We start from the raw sequence: 13,878 nt of genomic DNA, 5'->3' as shown, positions 1-13,878 counted from the left end.
AGTCCAAGTCTAATAAAAGCCACTAGTCATCTTCTGAGCCCGTAGTCACCACGCTATCTCGAACTCATCTCTGTCGTGACCCAGATCCTGCCCCACCTGTTGTTATGCACACATACGGACATAACAACAGCCGGAAACTCCGGTGAGAACAAATCCCAGTATAAAACATGTATACATGCATATGCATAATAAAATCATAAAGCACAATCTCATGCATGTAACATAAATCATAGGTTTCATAGTCTATGAAACCAATCTATAAAAACATGCACTTCAATTCAACTCATGTCTTGACTCAAATCGACTCTACTCTAGGGATCCCGGGTTGAATAAGACGTCACTGTCTGTTACCTACCCTTTCAATCGGGGTAACTGTACGTCTTACTCCTAGAATTCGGTCGTGTCTGTATCGAATGTCTACAATCAGAGGAAGTCTGCTCCTATGCGTCGATACACCGAACGTCTAGTTTTTGACAAATCTGTCAACGACTCTCCTATCTCAATGCTTGAATATAAATCTATAGACAAAGCATGATCATATCAAGAGATTTGAATATAAATCTATAAACAAATCCAAATCATATCAAAGACATAAACAACAAATCTAGTATGTGATTTTGTTGGGAAACTCCAATCAAATCTGATTCGAGTCGTGTCTTCCCTATAATCACATGAATTATACCTTCTTGTCGTTCGTAGAAGTCGAAGTCTTGAAGACGAATCTGTCAATATCAATCTGAAATGGCAATGTAGAGATGCACCATATCAAATAGAATTCAATAATCCATCTTGGTGCAATTTCAACGGCATAACGGCGTAGTTCTCGATACCGGTCAATCCAACTCTCACATATAATCACATCAATTCTCAACAATGAATAATCACCATCATAAACACATGATAGTACTCAAATGCTGCATATTTAACTCTAAACATGCTGGAAAAATCGTAACAATTTCATTTGAGATCCAATAATCGATCCATTTACGGTTCTACAATCACTACAATCATATGAGTACACAATCTCTATCATATCAAGTTTCCCCCAACATCTACAATTCAGAACATGCTGAAATTGAATGAAACTTACATCCTCTTGTAGCCTATGATGCAAGGAACAAGAATCTCAACTTAGATTAAACTTTGGATGAGTAATTCTTACACAATCAAATGATAAAGTTGAGAGGAAATCTTGGAAACCCTTTTGTTCTCTCGTTCTCAGCTGCTGGAAATGATCCAAATGAAGACTCAACACAATTCTATATATATACCATGCCATGTGTCAACTTGAGAAGCAAAGGTGGACTTCTCGCATGCAACACCGCGGATGCGGTAGATTCAAGAGCGCGGGTACGCTGTGCTCTCATCACCAATTTCATTTTCTGAAATTCGACGACCGCGGGTGCAGTCTTGGTTGCACCGTGGGTGCGGTCTTGCTTCGAATAAAATTTCCTACCCTACTGGACATCTATCGCGGGTGCGGTCTTGGTTGCACCGCGGATGCGGTCACTACACTGTAAAAATGCCCAAGTTTCTGTCCATGCACCGCGGGTGCGGTGGCTCTTGGACCGCGGGTGCGGTGTGGTTTCGGACTCACCCTCACAAATTCCTATTTAATGACCGCGGGTGCACTCCTTCTCTAGGCGCGGGTGCGGTCTATCTTGTACTCAAAACTCTGATTTCTCATGCCTTTTCTTCCCTCATTGCATGTCATGCATTCTCATATCTTCCGAGTCTCACGTCAATGAAGACTAATAATCTCGAGCCTTACAACCATTAACATGATCAACCCTAACTTCAAAATAAGCATAAAAAACTCTAATTAAATCATTAACAAAATCTTTAAAACTCTAATTATCAAGCTAATGTGGAAAATAAATGTCCGTCGGAAGTGTACTACTGGACTCAATCCACTCAAGCATCAACGCCTCCCTCAAATTCATCCTTACCTACAACATTCAAACCTAACGAGTCTAACGACTCAGCATGTTCTAAACATGAGTCACAAATAATACATATACAAGCACATGCATTAAAATCATATTATTATTCAAAATAAGCTTGTAATAATAAATTATTTAATCGAAAAGCTCTGCATCATCATATATCATTTTAAATGAAGTTCGATCCTTGAAAGTGACTTGCTGTATCATCTGGTCGACTGATCAGTCTTTACTCACCAATGAGCATGGGAACGAGCACTAGGCACCGACGTAAATGGAAATACGGTTGTTGGGCTCACTCTGAGACCTTCTCCCTCACGAAATTCCCAAAAATCATATATCATATCATTCATGTCAGAGTCAATTCACAACCTTCAAAATATTTTTCTTTTTTTAAATCATAAAATATCGAGACCTTTCCAAATTTGATAAATAACATTTTAATAGTAAAAATTGCACAGCTTTATCATAAATCATAAAATCTCATATTTTCATTGTAAAGATTTAAAAATATAATTTTAGCATGCGTTATGATTCTTCAGGACAATGTCAGACCTTTCGTACAAACGGGACGTAAAATGATCATTTTACCCTTGGACCCTAAAATTATTGATTTTGCATTTTTCTCACTTTTATTGACTCGAGACTATCCTAAATAATTAGTTAAGCTTAAATTTATTTTTTTCATATTTTTAATTAACGTACCTCGAGCTTTTTGATTTAATTACTAATTTACGCCCTGAAGTGTTTTAATCCCAGATTAATGCCCTTTAATATTTTCTTCCCAAACCTTGAACATCAAACTTTCATACCTAAAAGATCGTCGTGATCCATGAACCGACCCCCCGTGGATCATGGTTCAAACCCTTTCTTCTCCTAACCTTTCAACCTAACCCTAGCACACTCTCCTTGAGCCACGACCCAATTTCCTCGAGCCATGGCCAAGCCACCTTGGCCAAGACCAGGCCCTAGCCCTCCTGGACCCTCTTCGAACCCTCCCGGACCAGCACCACATCCTCAGCCCGAGCATGAAGCCTATGCGCAAGACTCTTCCTAGTTGCGACCCTTATTCATTCGAGCACCACAGACCATGGTTGGACCAGGCCCTGCTACGACCCCTAGCCACATACCCTAGACCCTACTTGACCAGCCTAGCCAGCGCCAACCCAGCCGCAAACCACCCTAGCTGCAATTCACCAACTGTATGCATGGGGAAGAGTCCTACCCCTTGTGGACTCTTCACTAGCTGCCTTCCACGAGTCCTATCCCTGAACCACGACCACACCAAGCCCCTGACCAACCCTGGTTGAGCCCTAGTGCACCATACCTCTGAGCCGTGCTATCTTCCAATCGTGAAGCCTAGAAAACCCTAGGTTGTTCTTCCTAACCAAGCTCAAGTCCAGCCCTTGTTTCCAACTTAAATCATCCATGTTACACCCATTAAACATCCTATGTTTGCAACCAATCCCTTGGAAATCATAGAGTTTTTCGAACAAGCGTAAAATTTGAAATATTTGTTCTATCTTTAAACGGTTCATGCTTCAATATTTTTCATGCAAAAATAAATAAAACAAGCATAATACTATTTGAATGATGCGTCAAAAAGAATTGAGAAACGTGCCTTTGCATTTTAGAATGCTCGAATATACGATAGTTGGCGTGGGGCGCGAAGAAGGACGAACGAGCGACGAAGACTCCTTGTTTTTTGCTCTCCAGTTTTTTGAAAACTTGTGTGTTAAATGTGTGTGTGATTTGGCTGCTATGGGGTGCCAAAAAACCCTAGGTTTCTATTTTATAGATATTTTAATTTGCGTGTTAATGGGCTTAGGTTTTGGGTCATTGAGTTTAAGATCAATTGGGCATACTAATATTAGGTAAATTAGACCCAATAACACCTATTTAATTGAAAAATAAAAGTTTATAAAAATTAGTTTTCAAAAATAATACTTCAATTTTTAAAAGTCCCTCGTTTGCCCACAACCGGCATCCCGAATAAAATCGTGATCGTCACGTAAAATAATTTAGAATCTACTATTTTTAGAAAAAAATTAATCATATTTAATCATATTAATATTTATTGAAAATACTTTTTCTTGGCCATCCCCGGTCTCTTTTCCCCAGCCTATTATCGAATATTTGGATAATATCTTTATTTCTCATGAAATCATGCAACTAGACCTTTAATCATATAATATACATCAAGTAAACATTTAAAATCAATTTAAAAAAAAATTACACAATTTAAATCATTTGTATGCATGTGGTTTACGTGGGTTGGCTTTTTGGACGTTACATAAGAAATTATTATTATCCTAAAAGCTTTGTTGATTGACAAAATCGAAACAACATCTAACTGTTTTAGGATACAGTTGATATTTATCTTGTATAACAGGAACAATTCAACCGCTTGGATTTCAACAGCTTCAGTAGAAGAGTTTCAACCATTAGAAGCTTTCCAACCGGTTGTTCAAAGACTTCAACCGCTTCATTAAAGAGCTATTCATTGTTCATTTAATGAAAGACGTTCTCTGACCGGCTCAGGACATTCTATGGTTTTGCACCGCTACAAGTCAACCATTTCCTGCATCAGTCTCGATAAAGATCTTCATTTATGTACCTATCCCAAAACGGAAAGATTGCTTAAATATCCTACAAGCTCTGAAGGAGCTAACCGTTACTACAATAGGATGCTCAGTAGTAACTCTTCCAATGAATGGAATTGAAAAATGCACAAAGCAAAGAGAACACTAAATGTTTGCTGAGAACATTTAATATTGTTGCACCTGATAGTGACACATCATTCCAATGCTACAGGTTTGTGTTAAGCATCTTTTTGACCGTTGGAATGATAGCCTATAAAAGAAGAGTTGAAGAATACATAAACAAGATCTATTAATCAAGATAATACAAGCTTTTCAAATTGCATGATTGACGCATCACTAAGCTTGCATACTTCAAGATTTTGAGCGCACCTAAATTTCATATACTTCATCGCTCATCAAGCATGCACTCAGCAGAGCGATATCTGATCATTCAAGTATCAACTTCATGCTACTCAAAACATAATGTTTCTTTACATCAATAGACTTTGATTATTTGATTTACTAAGTTGTCTGGTAAACCAAGGGTTCTTAAATATCCAGATGTGTAAAGTGATCACTAAGACTTCAAAAAAAGGAATTATGATAAGTCCTGATTGGAGTGTGCTATTGCAACTGTTTTTAAAGCCAAAGCCTTTTAATGGAATCCTTCCTAAAGAGGAAGAAAGGGTGACGTAGGAGTTTTACCTCCGAACATCCATAAAAATCTCGTGTCTTTACTTTCTGCAAGCACTTACATTTTAAATCGTTTTTTGTTAACAAGCTAGCCAACCGGTTGCAGATATCATAAAAAATCATAAATTGTTCTCCGCGATTTTCAAGTGGTTAATATTTCTAACCATTCGAGAAAAACTTTTAACCGCCTAAAAATGATGGAAAACAAACTTTAAAAACAACTATTTTTAAAGAGTTTATTCGCTCCCCCTCTAAACTCTTTCTCGATCCTAACAACTGGCATCAGAGCGGGTTTTCTTGAACTTTGATATTTACAACCTAGATGGCATCATTTAACAAGATTCCTATGTTTTCAAATGAATACTACGATGACTAGAAAATTCGCTCATTTAGCAGCTCAGGACGATGCAATAGTCCCTTAAACTCATTCAACATGTCATGCAATGTTGTGACAAGGTCATCCCGTGTAAATTCCAAGGAGTTAACATCAAGTACTATATCTTCGGTAGATTCTAATACTTCATCGGTCATGAGACATTTGACTGTCACATCGTGTCTTTCACTCGAGGATTCCTCGGAGATGGAATGCTCTTATTCTGAGTCGGCCCACTTGCTTTTTCCTTTCTCTGCAATTAAAACTCGCTGATATTTCTTTTTGATAAACTTCTTATCGTCTTTGGACCATCTTCTCTCAACTGGCCTCTTCTCATCTTTCTTCGACCTGTTGCTTTCTGCAATGAAATGTCCTTTTTCCCACAGTTAATACAAGCTTGACCATCATCAGTATGGTCATTCTTGCAATATGGTTTAGCAAACTGAGATTTACTTTTATGCATAAATTTACCAAATATTTTGACAAATAGGGACATAGCTTTAGCTTAGTTGCTCAGCTGATTTCTTACTTGTAGACTCTTCAGCCGAAAGAGTCACTGTGGTTACTGCTAGAGCCTTGGTTTCCTTAGTCAATAGACTCACTAGGTGTGATCGATGTAGGTGAGCATGATTTTGATGGAGGACTCGATGGTTGAACTAGCTGGACTAAAGGTGCACACAACCCGAGGACTGTCGCTAGTTTTCCGCAAATAAAAATTATGTTTATGATTTAAGATACTTTAAATATTTTATGACTTATGGTGCTTTTGAGAGATTTTTGAGATGGTGGTAGAGTTAAGTTTATTTTTGAAATAATGTTAGCTCGGGGTTGATTGACATTTACAATTTTATGTTTTAAATGTGTTCTTTTTGATTTTCAAACAATAGTTGGTTGGTTTATTTTAAATGGTGAAAAAGTGCTTTAAAATATATTTATGTATATTTCGGCCCAGAGTAGTAGGAAGAAAAAACATTTCTAGTACATTTCAAAGTAAAATGAGTAGTGGGTGTTTCAATTGGCATCAAAGCAACGTTCCTACAAACGGTTGTGCCACTGTCAATTCCGAAAAGCTCAGTCGTCAAGCCTCAAGTCTGTAAGTTTAATTGCTTTACATGATTTTTATAATGATACATGTATGTTTACATGATTTATACATTTAAATTACATGTTTAAAAGCTTTCGAATTAAATGATATATATGCTTAAAGCTGCTCAAAAAGTGATTAGTATATGTTGCATGACTAGAAACTTAGATTTAAATGCATGTTGGTTACTTTTAGAATTTGAAAAATGTTCAGATATAATGCCTTCTAGATGCACACCTTGTACCGATAGGCAAGTTGAGACTAATGGGGATCGTCAAGGGAATGACACGTTTCTTTGAGCAGTAGGCTCAGCATGCTCTGAGGCCACAACACGACATGTATGTTCAGTTCCGAAGGTTGAGTCCAAAAGAATTTGCTGGCACCACCGAATCGTTTGCTGCTGAGGGTTGGATTCGATCTCTTGAGGTGCATTTTCATTATTTGAACATGGGAGATGCTGACTCAGTTAGTTATATGTTGCGAGACGACGTTTCTCTTTGGTGGGAAGAAGCTGAGCATGGAGTTGATCTAGCCACCCTCACATGGGTGCAATGCAAGAACATTTTCTACGAAAATTATTTTATTGCTGACATGTGAGCGTGCTGGAAGAAGCAATTTATGACTCTCCATCAAGGAGACACAACTATGGTTGAGTTTGTTAAGAAGTTTGATATTGGTTGTCCCTTTGTGAACCTTATCACTAGGGATGCTGATGATAAATTAAGACACTTCTTGGATGGCTTACGACCTACTATACACCATGATGTGATATTGATGCGACCGGCGGATTATGCAGATGCCACTGCCTATGCATTCCAAGCTAAGCAAACCCTTAGAGATATTGATTTCGAGATGAAGTGCAAGAGGTAGCAGCACCGGCAGAGCTCTCAGCCAGTCAAGAGGCAATTACAGGACCTCCAAAAGCTCAAGACAACAAAAGCCCCAAGGACAATGGAAGAAGCCGGGACAGCAAAAGCCACCACAGCTTGGAACACCAAAACCTGAAGAGAGGCCATTATTGTAATTCCAGAGAATTTGATTATGTTAATCTGAGATTATTGATTAGGACTTAATGAGGTTATAGCCGGGCCAGTCCGAGATTATATTGGACAAAGAAATATGGAAAGCCAAGATGTGGGTCGAAAGTGATGCGCCCGAGCGGAAGTCTTTGTCCGCCCGAGCGCCAATGAGTGAATAAGGAAGTCGAACACTTCGCGCCCGGGCGGAAGTTTTTATCCGCCCGAGCGCGATTGTTTAATGGATGAGGGCCGAGAGTTCTCCGCCCGAGCGGAAACTCTTGTCCGCCCGAGCGCGAGTGGTTTTGTGGCAAATGTTGGAGAAGCCACGTTTCTAGCCATGCATGAAGTATATATATATATATATATATGTATACAGACGTTAATCAGCAAGAATCAGAAAGAAATAAGAAGGAGAAAGGAAAAAGGAAACCGAGGGAAAAGTTGGAGATTGTGAACGATCCGTTCATCTGATTTTGAATCCGACTTCGGTATCGTGTTTCTAGCGACGACAGCTACAACTGGACGTAAGTTTTGTTATGTTTAGACATGATTTGAAATTATGATATTGTCAGAATTGAATATGAATCAGATATGATGTTTCTGTTACCGTAGATATGGTATAATTGAAGTCAGATTAAAGAATAAACAGTTTATGAAATTGTTATGAATTTCAGAGTTGATTTGATTGAGATTCGATATCCGATTTGTCTTATAGTTGAGATTATGAGTTATATCAGTATCGATTATGAATTCTGATATTATATTTGTGATATTAAGATTGACGAGGTTATCGAGACTGTATCGTTATGCCGTCGAAATATCAGTTGATTTAGATTGATCAGATTCAGATATGATTTCGATTATATTGTGATGTCGATGATATGAATTTAATTGTATCTTGTTCAGATATTGATCAGATTATATACTGATTTGAGTATTGATCAGAACAGATTGTGAATTGAATTATTCATTGATACTATGTATTCGATATTGTCATTTCAGATTGGATATGGACATATTTGAATACAGGTCATCGTATTCGTCAGAAAGGGACGACAAAGGTATAATTTATGTGATATCTGGGAAGATATAACTCAAATCAGATCTCATTTGAGTTTCCCAATAAAATCACATACTTGATTATTGTTTATCTTCTGATATGATTATGATTTGTTTATAGACTTTATATTCAAATCTTTTGGAAATGAGCATGCTTTGTTTACAGATTGTTATACATTGCATTTGAGATAGGAAAGTTTGACAGAAAGTCAGACTTCTAGACGTTCGGTGTATCATTACGTAGGAGCAGACACCCTCCTATTGTAGATTACTCGATACAGCTCAGACCGAAGTCTAGGAATAAGACGTACAGTCACCCCAATTGGGAGGGTAGGTGACAGCCATTGACGTCTTATTCACACCGGGATCCCTAGAGTTATAGTTGAGTCTAGTCTAGACATGATTTGACTAGAACTACATGCGTTTATGGATGTGGTTTCATAGACTATGAAACCCATTGTTATTGCTTTCAGTCATGATAGCATGTTTTTATGATTTGATTTGAATAGCATGTTTATCTGATTCGAGTTGCATGCTTATCTTGATTTAATTTCATAGATTATGAAATCTGTTGATTTAAATTATATTCATGATAGAACATTTCATGATTTACTTTATGTATATGCATGTTTACCATGTTTTATACTGGGATTTATTCTCACCGGAGTATCCGGCTGTTGTCTTGTTTAGTATGTGTGCATGACAACGGGTGGGGCTGGATCGAGGTCAAGAGGATGAGGAGAGAAGAAGAGTTAGCGTGGTGATTCCAGACTTACTGTAGATTTGGTTTATTACTTGAACTTAGTAACCGAACCTTAGACTTGGATTGTACAGTATTGTATTTTATACTGAGATGTATATTATTTAGATTCCATTACCTTCCGCATTTACATTTTAAAACGAAAAATTTTTAGACCCTGTTTATCAGAACTGATAATTAAATCCCAACGATGATTAAGAAAAATATCAGCGTCGGGTCCCCACAACAGGTGGTATCAGAGCGATAGATCCTTTAGATTGAGATAGAAAAGAATGAGCGGGGTAGATTGAACTTTCTTCCTTGCATGTGATTGCTAGCATGAGAATTTTTTCAATGTTGACTTACATTGTGTGTGCTAGCATGATTTACTGCTTTCCCTATTACATGTTGTTTGTATCTGAGTTGATTGCAGCATGTGATGGTTAAGCCTGAATCAGAACTGAGTCTCGATCAGAGGAGGGCTGAGACAGATTGTATAGATGGTGTACTAATTTGTTTGATATTCAGATATACCGCCTCGGAGATTTCCAGAAAGGGGTAGTACTTCGTCTAAACAGATAGATGCATCAGAAACTCAGTTAGAAGGAAAGACGAGAGAATTTCAGTTATTACAGCCGCCGATTCTAAGTGGTTCCGAGACATCAGAAGATTGTCAGAACTGGTTTGAAGACATAGAAATACTGTTCGATTTACTTGATTGTACAGATGAACAGAGAGTTAAGATGGTACCTTATCAGTTACGAGAAGCCGCCAGGAGTTGGTGGATTACCAGTAGAAGAATGTGGGAACAGAGAGGTACAGTGATTTCGTGGGAAATATTCAGAATTGAATTTTATCGACGATTTTTCTCAGCCTCGTACCGAGAGGACAAGAAAGCAGAGTTTGAGAATTTGAGCCAAGGTCAGTTGAATATTGATGAATATACCGCCAAATTCTCTACTCTACTGCATTTTGCTCATCAGATAGCTGGAAATGATGAAGCTATAGTAAATCAGTTCATCAGAGGGTTGAATTCGGAGGTAGTTGCATTTATGAATCTGCAGCGACCTTACCATTTTGCTGACATCCAGAGTAGAGCGAAGAGAGCTGAGGCGAGTCTGATTAGACAGCTAGGGAGGTTGTGTGTGAAGCAACACCAGACACAGCAATCCCCTCTCCGATATGATCACGGCAGTACGAGTGGGAAGCAAGATTTGCTGAAAGCTCGAAAGAAGCCATTCAAGAAGCTAGGGAGTGGTTCCTCAAGTTCCAGTAGTTCTAGTCCGAGCTATACTAGAGAGTATTGCAGAAGTTGCGGAGGGAGACATTCCACCGAGCAATGTCAGGGAGTGACTGGTAGATGCAATATTTGTGAACAGCCGGGACACTTTACTAAAGTCTGTCCCCAGAAGCGTTTTCGAAGATTGTAGGGAACAGAGTTCAATTGAAAACACAGATCCAGAATTCACAACAGGTACTATTCTTTATGATTCTATTGCATATGTATTGATATATACTAATGCATTTGTTAAGAATATCTTTGACTGAGTTGCATGGAGATATGCTATATCTGTTGGGTTTGTTTGTACTGTAGTATTGATGTCCTTGCTTGTTGAGGAAATGTTGATATCAGAGATTTCTATATATATTGTATACTACAGTAAGATAAGAATGAAATCAAGATAGATTATGACGTACATGTGTTTTCTAAGTTGAACACATTGTTGATATATATATACTGAACAAGTACAGACAGATTGAAGAAATTGTTCCAGAAATGGTAAGAGTCAGACCAGAGATGACTGATCAGTGGAGATACCACGATAAGGATTCTAGATTTAGAATTCCTTTGATATTTGTATTGTATATGACTCGATTAATACAGAAAGGAGCAGATTGCATCCCTATGTATTAAGTAGACCTACTGAAATCGAGCCTAGCATTGGCAGATTTGCCAGTGATATATGAGTTGGCTGATGTTTGCCAGATAAGATTTCAGATTTATGTGATCTCAGAAAGATAGACTTCAGAAATTGAATGTAGATCAGGTATGGTTTGTATGTTAGATTCAGTACAGAATGATATTGAATCTACAGAATAATACATACCGAATTGAAAGAATTGAATATATAAAGATTGTAGTGAATAGTCTGAGAATTAGGATTATTGTATACATAAATTATTCAGATAAGAATTCCGCTTGAAACAGATTGTATTCAGAGTAAGTGTTATCTGAAATTAGTATACGGATTGACCTTGACACAGATGAGATTGTGATCAGTGACTGATGAGATATTGATATCAGAGAGACCAGAAAGTTCAGAAATGTTAAAAATGTCAGAAATGTAGTTTGTCTGAATTGACAGATTATTTTATTCGACTGTTTCTTTATATATGCTGAATGTTGTTATTGTTCTAAATCAGTATTCGTGATATCTTATATTGGTTGGGAGCACATTGCAGATAAGATATAACAGTTGATCAGAATGACATGAAGATATTTACCAGAAATCAGTATATTATGAGTTCACTGAACTCACTAGATCTGTATAGGTTACTGATATTTGTATCTGATTTGATATTACTGTTGTTTTGAATCCCTATATGATACAGATTGTTGTGAACCGTTGAGAATATATACAGTTCAATTGTATCAGAGTTGTTTTCGAGAGGTACATCTGTTCAAAAATGCGATCAGAATGTTCAGAGTTTGATTGATAATCAGAATGGAGCATCGATCAGAGTAACAGATATATGAGTTTGTGTTTTATATGAAATTGACTAGCTTGTGATATCAGAATCTTTCAGTATTGTATAACAGAATTGATATTGATAGTCAGAGCCGAATACCAGGTAGGTATTTCTTCTTTAATTTTTATTATTAACTGATTGTTATGCCGAATAGTTCGAAGTTGAAATCACAGATAGTGTCAGAAATGCGCTGTAGTGACTTCAGTTGTCATGTTTGTGACTGAGAAGATATGATATTCGAACAGACAATTTTGATATAGACAGATTAGATCAGTTATGACAGAAATTGGATTGAAACGTTGGCATAAATTGTACTGATACGTCTGAATCGCTAACAGAAAAGACAGAAAGATAGAAATCAGAAGATTTATTATAGAATTTGTATATTTTGATGAGAAATGGGGAGTATCATTCGATGAATTTTGTAATGAGATTACTATAATACTTTCCAGATTATGATATGATATGATTGTGATTGACAGATTGTTCAATCTATATCTATTAGTTTGTACCAGATAACGTACAAACATGACCAAATGACACAGATCGATGTCAGAAAAATGGTCAGAATAATTAGAATACAGAAGTAGAGTATATCAGATTATGATTTTTCTTGATTTTGTACTTGTGTTACAAATTGACAGACAGTCAGAATGTATTATACAGATATTGGAAGATTTTGGTAGAGTTATAGAGTGCTGGATGTTAGCACAAATTGATATGACTTATTATCACTGCGTGACAATACTATCAGCTTATCAGATGGATAATGAGATAGTTACATACAAGACAATATACAGTGAATACTACAGATTTCTTTTGAAGAAAATTCGAAGGAAAATGAAGATAGTTCAAAATGAACAGATTTAATAAACCAACGTCAGATGATGACTATTGGTATTTGAAGCTGAAGATGGTATATGTCCTTGATTGGAATAAACAGATTTGATAGCAACTGATAGTAGTGATTTGCTATGAGCTATGGTTTGGTATATACAGATGTTGTATAACTTGTATTGCGTGATTGACTTTATCAGAGCTATTTTTAGAAATAGCATCTAATATAAGAAAGAAATTTCAGAACGGGTTTATTGAGATGAGTTTGATTTAAACTCTGTTATACATTTTGATGCGATTCTTCAAACACGAAAAGCAAACGCGCCCAAAATCCGAGTCACGCCCTTGATTCGATGGAATAAAGAAACGGTTGTGTTTTCCCGATCTTTGAAACAAGTAATGGATAGGTGTGATAATCGCCTCTAGATCACGCGGTCTAGCAACAATTGATCAACGAGAGAAACAATCGCGTTTCAAGAGAACCTCCAAAGAACCCGCCCTTGGCAACCCTCGTGAAAATCGATCGACAAACGCCACAAAAAATAAATCTTTTGATAAGTTTGATTTGATACAACGCAAAAGTTATAACGAAACTTAAGCTTGTGTTGAGAGAATTCTCAATATCATAAAAGATGAATAATAATCAATGTTGTTTACAATGATGAAATTTTCGAGTATATATTGTCTCAAAATCAAAAGATATCAAATCTACTTGACAAAATAAATAAAACTCTAAAATAGGAAAAAAATCTTCTCTCCAATTCGTAAAGGACACGGACCCCGTGTAGAGGTCCGGAA

This window comes from Primulina eburnea, chromosome 7 (genome assembly GCF_022965805.1).
Source record: "Primulina eburnea isolate SZY01 chromosome 7, ASM2296580v1, whole genome shotgun sequence".
In the NCBI taxonomy this organism is placed as follows: Eukaryota; Viridiplantae; Streptophyta; class Magnoliopsida; order Lamiales; family Gesneriaceae; genus Primulina; species Primulina eburnea.
The sequence above is the reverse complement of the archived record's forward strand: the minus strand, read 5'-3'. Positions refer to the sequence as shown.